Consider the following 14,409-nt stretch of genomic DNA (forward strand, 5'->3'; position numbering starts at 1 on the left):
ATAGTTAGAATTGGCATTTAAATGGTTGAATTTAAAAATTGGCATTTTTGAGAAAATAGAAATAAAATTTGTGAAAACTGCAAAATCCAAGTAAGGCCCATTACACTACATGGCCGGCCACTTGGAATGATTTTTCAAACTGATATTTTTATTACTTTAATGCCAAATAATTCAAACCTAACCCTAGTGGAATGCAATAGATAGTGAAGGCTTTAGGAAATTTACACTAAATTTTCTACTTTTTCCTTCAGAGAAAAACCTGAGCCTTCTCTCTCTATACCTAGCCGCCACCTTCTTCTCTTTCTTCCCTCTTCAATTTCAAAATTTTCTTAGTGATTAGAGTAGTGCCCACACACAGCAAGTGATACCTCAATCATATTGAGGAAGATCGTGAAGAAAGACTTTCAACAAGAAGGAGTTTCAGCACTAAAGAATCAGAGAAAGAGATCGAGGTTCAGATATTGATAATGCTCTGCTACAGAAAGGAATCAAGGGCTAGATATTTGAACGGAAGGAGTCATTATATTCCGCTGCACCCAATGTAAGGTTTACTAAACTTTATATGTGTTTATTTCATCATTTTAGAAAGTTCATATTTAGGGTGTTAATCAACATACTTGTGAGTAGATCTAAGATCCTGGTAAAATAATTTGAAACAGTCCACGCCTCGAGCTCTTCAATCTCACTGCTTAGCCTTACCTTTACCTGCACACAGAGTACCCGTGAGCTAACGCCCAGCAAGAAGAGCTATGTAGGACATAACCCTCCTAACTAGTTACTTGACATAAGTTACTCTTTAATATTAATCAACAGTAATTCACATTCCATAAATATATCCACAACGCATGCTGTTCTCACATGCACAAATCAAGTCTCATATCGCACATTATACTCACATACGATAATCAACTATACGCTCATGTTGATCAGACATGAGGTAACCTGCCCTGCCTTGTGTTATTCTCACACTTGGCATCCAATAGGGCAATTAATTACCATAAGTTGTACTCACCCATGATAAAGTTATAACCTGCAAGTGTTATTCTCACACAAGCAGCAAGACCCTAATATTATTCTCATGCTAATGACGCTCACAAAACATAAGGAAATCACAACACAATCAAATTAAATAGCAAACCAACCCAAGTTGTATGCATAACATACACCCTGTGCACAGATTTCCACTCTTCTTACCTCAGTTGCTAAGACAACACTTGCTACCTCGAGCACCTCAACGAATTTCCTTGTTGAGAATAAGATCCTCAGAAACGGTCAGAACGTGGTCGCCGGCGTTCTCGTCGGTTTCGTCGCCGGTAAAGTGTAACTTTGTCTCCGATTTCTCTTAAAGCGTCCTTTCAATTAGGGAAGCTCTCCACAGTGCTCAGGACCTCAAAACGATCAAGAAAAGTGGTCCGAGAAGGCAGATCGGGGTCGTCTTCTTCGTTGGCGGTGTACCGTCTTTAATGGAGTCAAAATGTTGGTTTTTCGTTTTGGACGTTAAAGCTTCGTTTTCTTACGTTAAAAACAATCCTTAGGGTCCCATGCACTCATATATAACCTCCCTTGACCCAAGAACAAGCTTAAACACGTTCGAATTCGAGTCCGTTTCCAAGCCGCACCTTTGAAGCTTCAAAAATGGCGAATCTCGAAACGAGGACCTCCGCCCCTTATACCATGTCAAAAAGCTTCCTTAGGTCGTATGTAAGTGATCCCAAACCCCCACGTTCACCCAGGTTTCGCTCCGCTTGAAGAAATGAAATTTTTCGGTATTGTATACGCCGTATACGTGCTCTCTCTCTCTCTCGTTGGTTCTCTGTTTTTGGTGTACGAAAATAGAGCTCAAAACCTAATTTCTATCGTGTTTAAACTCAAGCAAAGAGATCTCTTTGAACGGAAGTGGAACGATTCTCATTCCACCAAAATCTCGGTTCGGTTGAACGTGAGTATATATGTTCGTATATACATAACAGAACACAGCTATAATACTAAATAATAAGAGTACGTAGTAATAATAATAATAATAATAATAATAAAAATAATAATAATAATAATAATAATAATAACAACAACGTTAATAATAATAATATTAATATTTATAATAATATAATAATATACCCATATAATAATATCCAGATATATATATCTATTAGGCATTATGCACATGCCAATAATATCAAATATTATATCATCATAAAAATCTCATACATATTTAAACCCATAAATATGTAAAATAATAAAAATACTCTCCGCTAAAAAAATTACAAAAATACCCTTTCTTAACTAGCAGTTATTACAATAAGTGTGGCCGGCCATGGGCTTTGGATAATGGACCTCACTTATGCAATTTTGCTATTTTATCATTCCTGCATCTCATTTTCTCAAAAATGTCAATTTTCAAATTCAACCATTTAAATGCCAACTCTAATTATTTAATAACTAAAAATTAATTATTAAATAATATTGTCATTTAATATATTTATTAATTAGACATATAAAGTCTCTTAATTAATAAATAAACCTAGAATCTCTTTTCTTTACAATTTCGCCCTTGCTTAGTGAAAATTCACAAAGTAGACATAGTCTAACTTTAGAATTAAAATTGATTAATCAAAATCAATTAACTGAGTCTTACAAGCAGTATGGTCTCAACTAGTGTGGGGACCATGGGTCTATATATCCGAGCTTCCAATAAGTAGATCAAGAATTTATATCTTAAATTGAATGACTTATTAATTCTTCATTGAATCCACGCATAGAACTTAGAATTGCACTCTCACTATATAGAACGCTCTATATGTTCCACGATATAGATACATCATTAGTTATCCATTGTTATAATCCTAATGTGATCAATGACCCTCTAATAAATGATCTACATTGAAAAGGCACTAAGTTACCGTTACACCTTCAATGTATTTTATCCTTAAAACACTTAGCTCCATATAAATGATATTTCAGCAAAATGAAATGAGATCTCCACCATTTATCTCTGTTTAGCCAAGCTCGAAGGATATCATCGTTTCACTTCTAAATTCCTATAGAAGTTATAGATTCTATATTTATGTTAGCCCTCCCACTCAATTATACTATCATGTTCCCAAAATATACGTATTACCCTGACCCAAAAGTAGGCTTAACTAACAAATCAAAGAACATGTATAATACTCTTGAGATCGAACCTAAACATATCAGGATTAAGATCATTTGATCTAGGATCAACAGGTAATATTGAATTGAATAGATATTACGGTAAATTTTAACATATCTAATCAAAGTTCAATATCAGTCCCTTCCGATGTATGCTCCATACATCCGATGCTGGTAAACTTTGCCAATGTCCTGGAAAGGACATAACACTTATCCAAGGTGTAAGAATACCTATCGCTGATTATCGTGTCAGTCTAAATCCAGTGAACTGACAAATCAGGGAATAAACTTTCAAACATATAATTAAGATTATATTCCACTGTGTTGACAACACTATAATCATTAACAAATTCATATGTTCTGGACTTAAATAGAATTCATACATTATGTAAATAATCATGAAATAAATCATGTGAACCATGCAACATTAAATGTTATTTCTGATCTATATTAATAAGTAAATCTAATTATATTGAAATGAGTTTTATTTAGGGCATGAAACCCAACAATATGCTTTTCTTACTGAGTCTCTCGACTCATAATTCTGCTTCCATGTGTAGGTAAAGGAAAGGCGAAAGCTAAACAAGAGTGAGCTTGGCTACGATGGGATTGTACATGTCGTGGCAGCGTGACCTGGAGTGTTGGGTCTCGGGACATCAGGGGATTATATTTTGTAGTCGCTGTGCGACATAAAAATTATATTTAGGCACATTTTGTGTAAAAGTTTAGAAACGGAATCCCGGTGTTTGTAAATTATTATGTAAATTATAAAGTTTAATATTTATTACAAAAGTTTTAATTTGACACGTTTTTCGAGAGAAATATCTTTGATTAACAAAGATAGCACTGTAACTAAAAAAGTACTGTAGCGTGCCTTAGCATTAGGGTGTTACAGTTTTAATTCAATCACGCTTACATGGTTCCTTTTAGTTGGGTATGTCACTCTTTTAATAAATAATAACAATGACGAGTTATGGTTATAGAATTATGAGATTAATAATTCGATTTAAAATGTGATAAGTAGAGTGAAAGTGGATAGAATTTTTTTTTTGTAAAAATTTAATCCAATTTTTTTCATAATCGCATATGTTGTAGCAATTTAGGATTACTTATAAATTTTAAGAAAATTATGAATAGTTTACAATGCTAAAACTAAAGTTCAAATAGTTACATACCACGCGTATAAAAAAAACGTGTGTGTAACAAAATATAAAAATTTGGTGTTGTAAACTACTCAGGGTGGTCCTAAATAACTTTTATGTACACCATCATGAAAAAATAGAATAAAAAACTCTCTTGATTCCTAAAATAAATAAAAAGTGTAACAAAGTACCTATTTAAGGGTGTAATATAGACTTACCCAAAAGTATAATTTCATTAGGGAGAATTAATACAAAAAAGGATCAATATATTAATATTTAATGAAAAATAATGATACATTAATCCTTCAAAAACTCAAATTATACATTGATAAAAATATATACAATAGAACAAGAGATTGTAACGTCTCTACTTCAAGCTTTCATTGGGTCCTTACACCCACAGAATGAATGGCTCTTATACACGAGTATGCTACTCTAGCTGCTTCTTGGATTGACGACTGACCTTACCAACCAACACGAGTATTTCTAGCATGCTTTGTCCTCACTCGCACGCTTCCTGGGAAAACTTTCCAGGAGGTCACCCATCCTGAAACTACCCCAGGTCAAGCACGCTTAGCTGTGGAGTTCTTTCGTGATGGGCTACCAAAAAACAAGATGCACCTTATTGATATAGGTAGTACCAATCAATCCATTTAAGCCCTCTTCAACTGTGTAGTCCCATACCTACACAGCCTCAGAATTAACACACTTGACCTTTCCCAGGCGATGTAGGATTGCACAGCTTACCTGGTATTTGTTAGGTTTTGTGCCCTAAATAAAACCCATTTCAATATAATCAGATTTACTTATTAGTAAAGATCAGAAATAACATTTTATGTTCAATGGTTCACATGATTTATTTCATGATTATATATACATAATGTATGAATTCTATTTAAGTCCAGAACATATGAATTTGTTAATGATTTTAGTGTTGTCAGCACAGTGGAACATAATCTTAATTATATGTTCGAAAGTTTATTCCCTGATTTGTCAGTTCACTGAATTTAGACTAACATGATAATCAGCGATTCGTATTCTTACACCTTGGATAATTGTTATGTCCTTTCCAGGGCATTGGCAAAGTTTACCAGTATCGGATGTATGGAGTATACATCAGAAGGGACCGATATTGAACTTTTATTAGATACATTAAAATTTACCGTAATATCTATTCAATTCAATATCACATGTTGATCATAGATCAAATGATCTTAATCCTAATATGGTTAGGTTCGATCTCAAGAGTATTATACATGTTCTTTGATTTGTTAGTTAAGTCTACTTTTGGGTCAGGGTGATACGTACATTTTGGGAACATGATAGTATAATTGAGTGGGAGCGCTAACATAAATATGGAGTCTATAACTTCTATAGGAATTTAGAAGTGAAACGATGATATCCTTCGAGCTTGGCTAAACATAGATAAATGATGGAGATCTCATTTCACTTCGCTGAAATATCATTTATACGGAGCTAAATGTTTTAAGGATAAAATACATTGAAGGTGTAACGGTAATTTATTGCCTATTCAATGTAGATCATCTATTAGAGGGTCATTGATCAAATTAGGATTATAACAATGGATAACTAATGGTGTATCTATATCGTGGAACATATAGAGCGTTCTATATGACTGAGAGTGCAATTCCAAGTTCTAAGTGTGGATTCAATAAGGAATTAATAAGTTAGGGAATTTACTTGGTAAATTCGGTTCGGCTTATTGGAAGGTCGGTTATATAGACCCATGGTCCCCATACTAGTTGAGACCATACTGCTTGTAAGACTCAGTTAATTGATTTTGTTTAATCAATTATAATTCTAAAGTTAGACTATGTCTAATTTATGAATTTTCACTAAGAAAGGGCAAAATTGTAAAGAAAAGAGATTTTAGGTTTATTTATTAATTAAGTGACTTTATATGTCTAAATTAATAAATATATTAAATGGCAATATTATTTAATAATTATTTTTTTTAAGTTATTAAATAATTAGAATTGGCATTTAAATGGTTAAATTTGAAAATTGGCATTTTTGAGAAAATGGGATTGAAAAATAACAAAATGGGAAAGTTGCAAAGTGAGGCCCAATTTCCTCTTATGGTCGGCCACTATGCAAGCCTTTTACCATTTATTTTTCTATTATTTTCATGCCATACAATTCTAACCTAAACCTAGTTGGCATTCTATAAATAGAAAGTGTTGGCTTCAGGAAACTATGACTTTTGCACATTATTTCTTTCAGAGAAAGCAATAGCCGCCCCGCTCTCTCTCTTTTCTTCTCTTCAATTTTGAAATAGCCCTTGAGTGATAGAGTAGTGCCCACACACATCAAGTGGTATCTCAATCATAGTGTGTAAGACTGTAGAGAATCAGCATCAAAGAAGGAGAGAAAGAGATCCAGATTCAGATCTTGATTATGCTCTGCTACAGAAAGGAATCAAGGGCTAGAGATCTGAATGGAAGGAGTCATTATATTCCGCTGCACCCAATGTAAGGTTTCCTAAACTTTATATGTGTTTATTTCATTGTTTTAGAATTCATATAAGGATGTTAATAAAACATACATGGTAGTAAATCTAGATCCTGGTAAAATATTTCCAACAACTTGTATCAGAGCCATGGTAATGATTTACTTTCATGAAATATGAATTAAAACGATGTTTTGTGTTGATTTGGATGGTTTCATGTTGGTTTATCTGCTTCTGTGATGAATGTATGTGTGTGTACAAAATTTTTCCATGAAAAATATTTTTTTTCTATTTTTGAAAATATTTTATTTAGATTCCTTGTGAAAAATTAAGCAATATTCGTTGTTACGGAACTTAATTCCGATAAAAATTGAAAGAGTTATGAATTTTGATAAAATCGGGGTTCAATGGTGTCGAGGGTGGTGCTCATGCGCACTAGACCCTCGGACAAGCCCCCCATCCGCGCGCGTGACACGCCCGTGTGCACCCTGCATCCGCCCACATCTGCCGCACACAGGACGCTGCAACGTCCCTCTTTCCGCGCGTGCTGAGGCTGCTAGCAGCTTCTTCGAGGCTGCAGGGGCAGCCACCTGGGCAGCCAGCACCTAAATTGCGATTTTTGTGGGTTTTTCCCCAAAAATCCGATTTTTTTATGGGATTGTTTCCCAAAACTCAATTTTTCCAATTTTAAATATTTCCAATTATGGTAAGATTTAAAAATTTCTTAACTTCTTTAATATTTATATATTATTTAATTATAAGATTATATATTTTGATATTTAACATATTTTAAATTAAAAGATAACTTTGTCTTTTTTATTTAAAATATTATATTAAAATTATCTTATATGACAAATTAAATAATTAATAAATTTGAAATTAACATAGATCTTTTTATAGATACACTTACCATAATAATTTTAAATTCAAAAGTTTGTTATTTTGTTAAATATTTAATTATTTATAAATTATAAGTTTAAAAATGATATTTTTCTATATATATCATTTTTTTCCTTATTGGAAATTTATGAATTATATTTTAAATATTTAAATAACTTAAATATTTTTTGTAGAATTTGAATATTGCTTAATTTGAGATATTTTGACATATAATTATGGTAATTGTTATTTATTTATTATTTTATTCCTAAAATAATAACTATCTAACCATATCTATTTTAAAATTGGTTTATTTTAATTAAATTGTAAGATTTGAAAGTGATATTGAAGATTCTTTCTTTCAAATCATTGATCTTATTTGATATTTAATTTAATTTGATTCAAATAAACCTAGATATTTTAAAATTAGTTTCTAATTTTTGAGATTTTTGAGGTTTGTTTTTTAACAACCCTAAATCTTTTAAAATTTAGCTTGTTAGTATAAGAATAATAATTTAATTATATTAATATCTTATTTCACATTTGTTACATGGACAATGTTTGTTTATTTATTTATATTGTTTATTCAAAATTTTTTTTTTAACAAACCTATTATTTATTTGATCTAAATTGCTATGATTAACTTGTTGACAGATCCAATGATCTGATTTTAATCATAGTCCAATTGTCAATAGATCTTATAAATAATTTGTAATAGGTAAATTTTGAACTTCTTTCATCTGTGTAAACCTAGTAACATGATAGGGCCCATCCAAATCATTTGACCTGTGTGAGCCTATATGTTTGCTATTGGGCTTAGATGCATATAGGAAGCCCATTTATGTTTTACTAAGTAAATGGACTAGGTTGCTAAAATAAAATTTGACATTAGTAATTTTATTTAGGCCCAATTAGATTTGGACTTATTCAATGAATAATAATTGTTTATTTAAAGGTTAAATTCCTCTCTTTTGGGCCTTGTGTGAGAGTTGGGGGCCAATAGAAGTGGGTACGACATACTGGAACCCAGCTCCCCCTCACATGAACTACCCTAATTGTGAAGGCTCATTTGCCTTATTTAAATAATTGTATTAGGTTAATTATATTAGTCTAACCTAATTAAAATTGAATTAGCAACATAATTAACTTTTAAAATATATGAAATTTATTTTTCATTTTAATATTTTAAAGTTAATTTTAGAAAAACACTTAGTTAATGATATATAATCTAGATAGTTATTTCTATACTAGTTATTTTTTCTAATATTAAATAGGAAAATATCATTGATTGTGAAATTAATTGTTTAATAGTTAATATTGGTACAATCTAAGTTTAGTATATTTTCCTAGTATTAAACTAGAATTAATAATTAAGTTTTCTCTATACTTAATTATTTATTTCTTGAATTTAATACATTTAATTAAATTGAAAATTTTAATATCTAAGTTTATTTTCATCATGATACTTAAATATTGTTATTTTCATGTTATTTAATTAAAGTTGAAAATTATCTTAAGTTTGGAATCTTATTTCAGAATAACTTAAATGTGAATAATTTTCAAAATATATTTTATTTTATTTTATTAATCTTTTTCCACAATTTCGAAATTGCATTTCTTTAATGCAGAAATTTTGAATTTTTATTTGAAAAATAGATTAAAGTTAAAAATTATTTATTTTAATTTTGGACCAACTTAAATCAATGATTATTTCATTTAATGATTAATTAAAATAAATGAACTAAAATATATTATAATTAGAAATTGAATTAATTAGTCAATGAAAGTCTAGATAGATAAAGTCTAGATAGATATTATCTGTTTTGCTTGAAGTATTTTTCTAGTGATATTTAATTAAATAGAAAATTAATATTTAAGTTGATTATTAATCATGATACTTGAATATTTGAATTTTTTTTAAATATTTAATTAAATAGGAAAATTATATTTTTGTTGTAAATTAACTTTTATTAATTTTGGGCCAACACAAAATGAAGATAATTTTTTCAGGATTTATTTTTATTTTATTTTAACAAGCATTTTCGAAAATTATATTCTTATATATACTTCAATTTTCGAAATGCAATATATATTTATAGAAAATTAAATTTGAGTTGTAAGTTAATTTAAATTAATTTTGAAACAACTTAAATTGAATATTTTTCTAAATATTTATTGGAAATTATTACTAAGATAGAAATAATTCACGTTATTTTCATATCCATCTAAGTATAATTTATAAATATTAAATTAAAATTTATATTTAGAATTTTTTTATTCTAAATTCGAAATTTTTATTAAATAAATATATATTTAAAATAAATTGATTAAAATAAATATTAGAAGAAAATACAACTTTCTTTAAATAATGAGCTATATTATTAGGATATTCGATCTCCATTGTTAGTTTTACATAACTATTGTTTTAGTGAGTAATCCTCCCTAATGGAGGAACGTTCATTAGCAAGTTAGCGTCGTTTAATCTCGAAAGATAAGTATTCTTGTAAGTTTTTTATGTAGTATTGATCACCCTAATGGTGGCGACTGTATAAGACTTGCAAGAGTATGAAACAATGGTGGAAGCTCATAAGATAGAATAGCCTTGACTCTCGCCTAAACGGGACAACGCTGGATTCCAATCTTGATCGAATAAAAGGTTGCTAGAATGTTTATCATTTTAGATGAGCTGACAACTCTATTCAATGGATGGTAGCTTTGACTCTCACCTAAACGGGACACTGATATCAGTTTGTTGAAGACCTTGAAAATTATTTAGGATTGTATGTTTTAGTATTTTCACTTGTCATTCCTACTTGCTGTGTGTTTAATAATTTCTGAATTGTGTATGAATTTATATTGAACCATGTTATTTTCTGTTATTAAATTGTAGTTTAATTTCGAATCTTCATTGTTGGTCTAACTTGGTTTGTTGTTCTAATGGGATAAATCCCTAATGGATTGTCAACATTAGACAAACATAATAGTGTTAGATCTCGAAAGATAAATATTGTAACTAAACCTAAGTCATCAAAAGACTACAACCATGTTTTATAAATCTATGGCATTTGTATCTTGTTCATAGTGGTTTTGACAAGATCATCTTCTGCAAAGAGTTAATATGCCTATATCCACTGAAAGTAGTTCATCTCATTCGCAGATGGATGTACATTTAGGGGTGGATATGAGTTTTCGTTGTATTCTTCAAACGATCACTCTAGATTTTACCTTATTGAAAAGAAATTTGAAATGTCTGAAAAATTTCATGAATTTCTAGCAATGGTGAAAAACCATTAAGATAAGTGGTTAAAGATCTTGCGAACTGATAGGGGTGGAGAAATAGTTAGTAGATATGCAGTTCAAAGATCATTAAGTTCATTTTTGAATTATATCCAAACTTACCTCCCCAGAAATTTCGATTTGCATATTGATGATTAGTTACTAGTCGTTGCCTAAATCCTTCTATGGTAATACAATTTCAGAATGATGCAATGGTTGTATACTTAATGTAAATCATTACTAGATTCATGGATGACCTAATCGAAATCTTAAGAAAATCTAGAACTGTTAACCATGGTTTGCATGTTTGTTAGCTATTCTAAGTGATTAAGGGTGGACCATCCCATAGTCATTAGATAAGAAAGTGTTTGTTTAAACAAATACTACTTTTCTAAGAGAATGACTAAGTCTGAAAATAAAGATGCAAATAAAGGAGATATTTTTTATTCTTGATTCCAAAAGTGTTCTGTCATCTTTACATGATGATCTCACTGCCTCTGTTGTCTTGACACAACCAAAGAGGTTAATACCATTTAATTTTCTTAGACATAATTCACGGTACCTTGTCGTAGTGGGAGAGTTTCTAGGAACTCACCTTCTTATGACTTGGAAGACACTAGTGATTAAAATCCATTGTGAGTTTAAACAAGTAATGGATAGTCAGGATAAGAAACTAAGAAGAAAAGCCAAGAGAACTATGGTTTAATCCATTCACATGGAGTAACCTAAATTTTTCTATTACAAGGACATGAAAGAAAATTTTAGTTTATAAGTCTATTCAATGGACTTAACAAAACTTCCTGTTCCTAGTATTATAGGTTTGAGTTTATCTAAACCTATGGCTTATGGTATACCTGGTAATTACTTACTCTAATGTAAGCAACTTACTTTAGTAAGATGCTGAAGCATTTTCTTTTTAATGGCAATCTATAGAAGCTTCTCGACTTCTTAGACATAGATTTTATTTATCTAAGGAAAATTCTCAACTATTCCAGAAAAGATAAAGCCATGAAAGAATTTCTTAAATCAACAGTGAGATGTCTAAGATATGCTTTAGTATGCCTTAGACCAGACAGCTGCAATTGAGTGGGAGTAATGAGTAGGTATCATATTAATCCAGGAGAGGAACATTAGAAGACAATCAAGTAAATCTTAAGATTAAGAAGAGGAACTACATGTTAGTCAATAAGGGTGTGTTTAAAACTCTTAGACTACACCACATCAGATTTCGAGACTTGCCTTTGTGCTAGAAAGTTTGCTGATAAGATGGTGATTACTCTGGGGGTAGAGTAGTGATTTTGGAGAAGTGTAAAAACTTATCTGAAGTCTCTAGGTCTACCAGAGAGAGACTGAATGTTAAAGTTGCAGGAAAGATACTTATTCAGTCCAAGTAAAGTTCTATACATTCGTGGCAGCGTTCCAATTTGTCTTAACTACTAGTGTTACTTTCTGAATAACCAAAAAGTAGTTGCCAAAAATATAGAATCCAGTATCCCAAGAGAGTAGACATATAGAGGGAAATTTCACAATATCAACGATTTTGTGATGAAGGAAGAGTAATGATGGAGAAAAGGTTGTGTTTAATTCAACCTGTCAGATCCTATTACAAGGAGTATACTACTACTACACTTGATTTGTATAACAAGGTGTTGAGATTATTAGAAATGCACATTTTGTTTTATATTAGTGCAAGTGGGAGTTTGTTGGGTTTTGTGCCCTAAATAAAACTCATTTCAATATAATCAGATTTACTTATTAATAATGATCAGAAATAACATTTTATGTTGCATGGTTCACATGATTTATTTCATGATTATATATACATAATGTGTGAATTCTATTTAAGTCCAGAATATATGAATTGGTTAATGATTATACTGTTGTCAGCACAGTGGAATATAATCTTAATTATATGTTCGAAAGTTTATTCCCTAATTTTTCAGTTCACTGGATTTAGACTGACATGATAATCAGCGATAGGTATTCTTACACCTTGGATAAGTGTTATGTCCTTTCCAGGGCATTGGCAAAGTTTACCAGTATCGGATGTATGGAGTACACATTGGAAGGGACCGATATTGAACTTTGATTAGATATATTAAAATTTACCGTAATATCTATTCAATTCAATATCACCTGTCGATCTCAAGAGTATTATACATGTTCTTTGATTTTTTAGTTAAGCCTACTTTTGGGTCAGGGTGATACGTACATTTTGTGAACATGATAGTATAATTGAGTGGGAGCGCTAACATAAATATGGAGCCTATAACTTCTATAGGAATTTAGAAGTGAAACGCTGATATCCTTCGAGCTTGGCTAAACAGAGATAATGGTGGAGATCTCATTTCACTTCGCTGAAATATCATTTATACGGAGCTAAGTGTTTTAAGGATAAAATACATTGAAGGTGTAACGGTAATTTAGTGCTTATTCAATGTAGATCATCTATTAGAGGGTCATTGATCAAATTAGGATTATAACAATGGATAACTAATGGCGTATCTATATCATGGAACATATAGATCGTTCTATATGACTGAGAGTGCAATTCCAAGTTCTAAGTGTGGATTCAATAAGGAATTAATAAGTTAGGGAATTTACTTGGTAAATTCGGTTCGACTTATTGGAAGCTCGGTTATATAGACCCATGGTCCCCATACTAGTTGAGACCATACTGCTTGTAAGACTCAGTTAATTGATTTTGTTTAATCAATTATAATTCTAAAGTTAGACTATGTCTAATTTATGAATTTTCAGTAAGCAAGGGCGAAATTGTAAAGAAAAGAGATTCTAGGTTTATTTATTAATTAAGAGACTTTATATGTCTAAATTAATAAGTATATTAAATGGCAATATTATTTAATAATTTTTTTTTTCAAGTTATTAAATAATTAGAATTGGCATTTAAATGGTTAAATTGGAATATTGGCATTTTTGAGAAAATGGGATTAAAAAATAACAAAATCGGAAAGTTGCAAAGTGAGGCCCAATTTTCTTATATGGTCGGCCACTATGCAAGCCTTTTACCATTTATTTTTCCATTATTTTAATGCCATACAATTCTAACCTAAACCTAGTTGGCATTCTATAAATAGAAAGTGTTGGCTTCAGGAAACTATGACTTTTGCACATTGTTTCTTTCAGAGAAAGCCATAGCCGCCCCTCTCTCTCTCACTTTTCCTCTCTTCAATTTCGAAATAGCCTTTAGTGATAGAATAGTGCCCACACACATCAAGTGGTATCTCAATCATAGTGTAAAACTGTGGAGAATTAGCATCAAAGAAGGAGAGAAAGAGATCCAGATTCAGATCTTGATTATGCTCTGCTATAGAAAGGAATCAAGGGCTAGAGATCTAAATGGAAGGAGTCATTATATTCCGCTGCAACCAATGTAAGGTTTCTGTAACACCCCGATTTCCCGAGATGTCACATAGGATAGTCCGTATAAAACAATTTAATAAGATAAAAACAAACAAATACTTCTTTATTGAA

Source organism: Cannabis sativa, chromosome 3 (assembly GCF_029168945.1).
Source record: "Cannabis sativa cultivar Pink pepper isolate KNU-18-1 chromosome 3, ASM2916894v1, whole genome shotgun sequence".
Taxonomy (NCBI): domain Eukaryota; kingdom Viridiplantae; phylum Streptophyta; class Magnoliopsida; order Rosales; family Cannabaceae; genus Cannabis; species Cannabis sativa.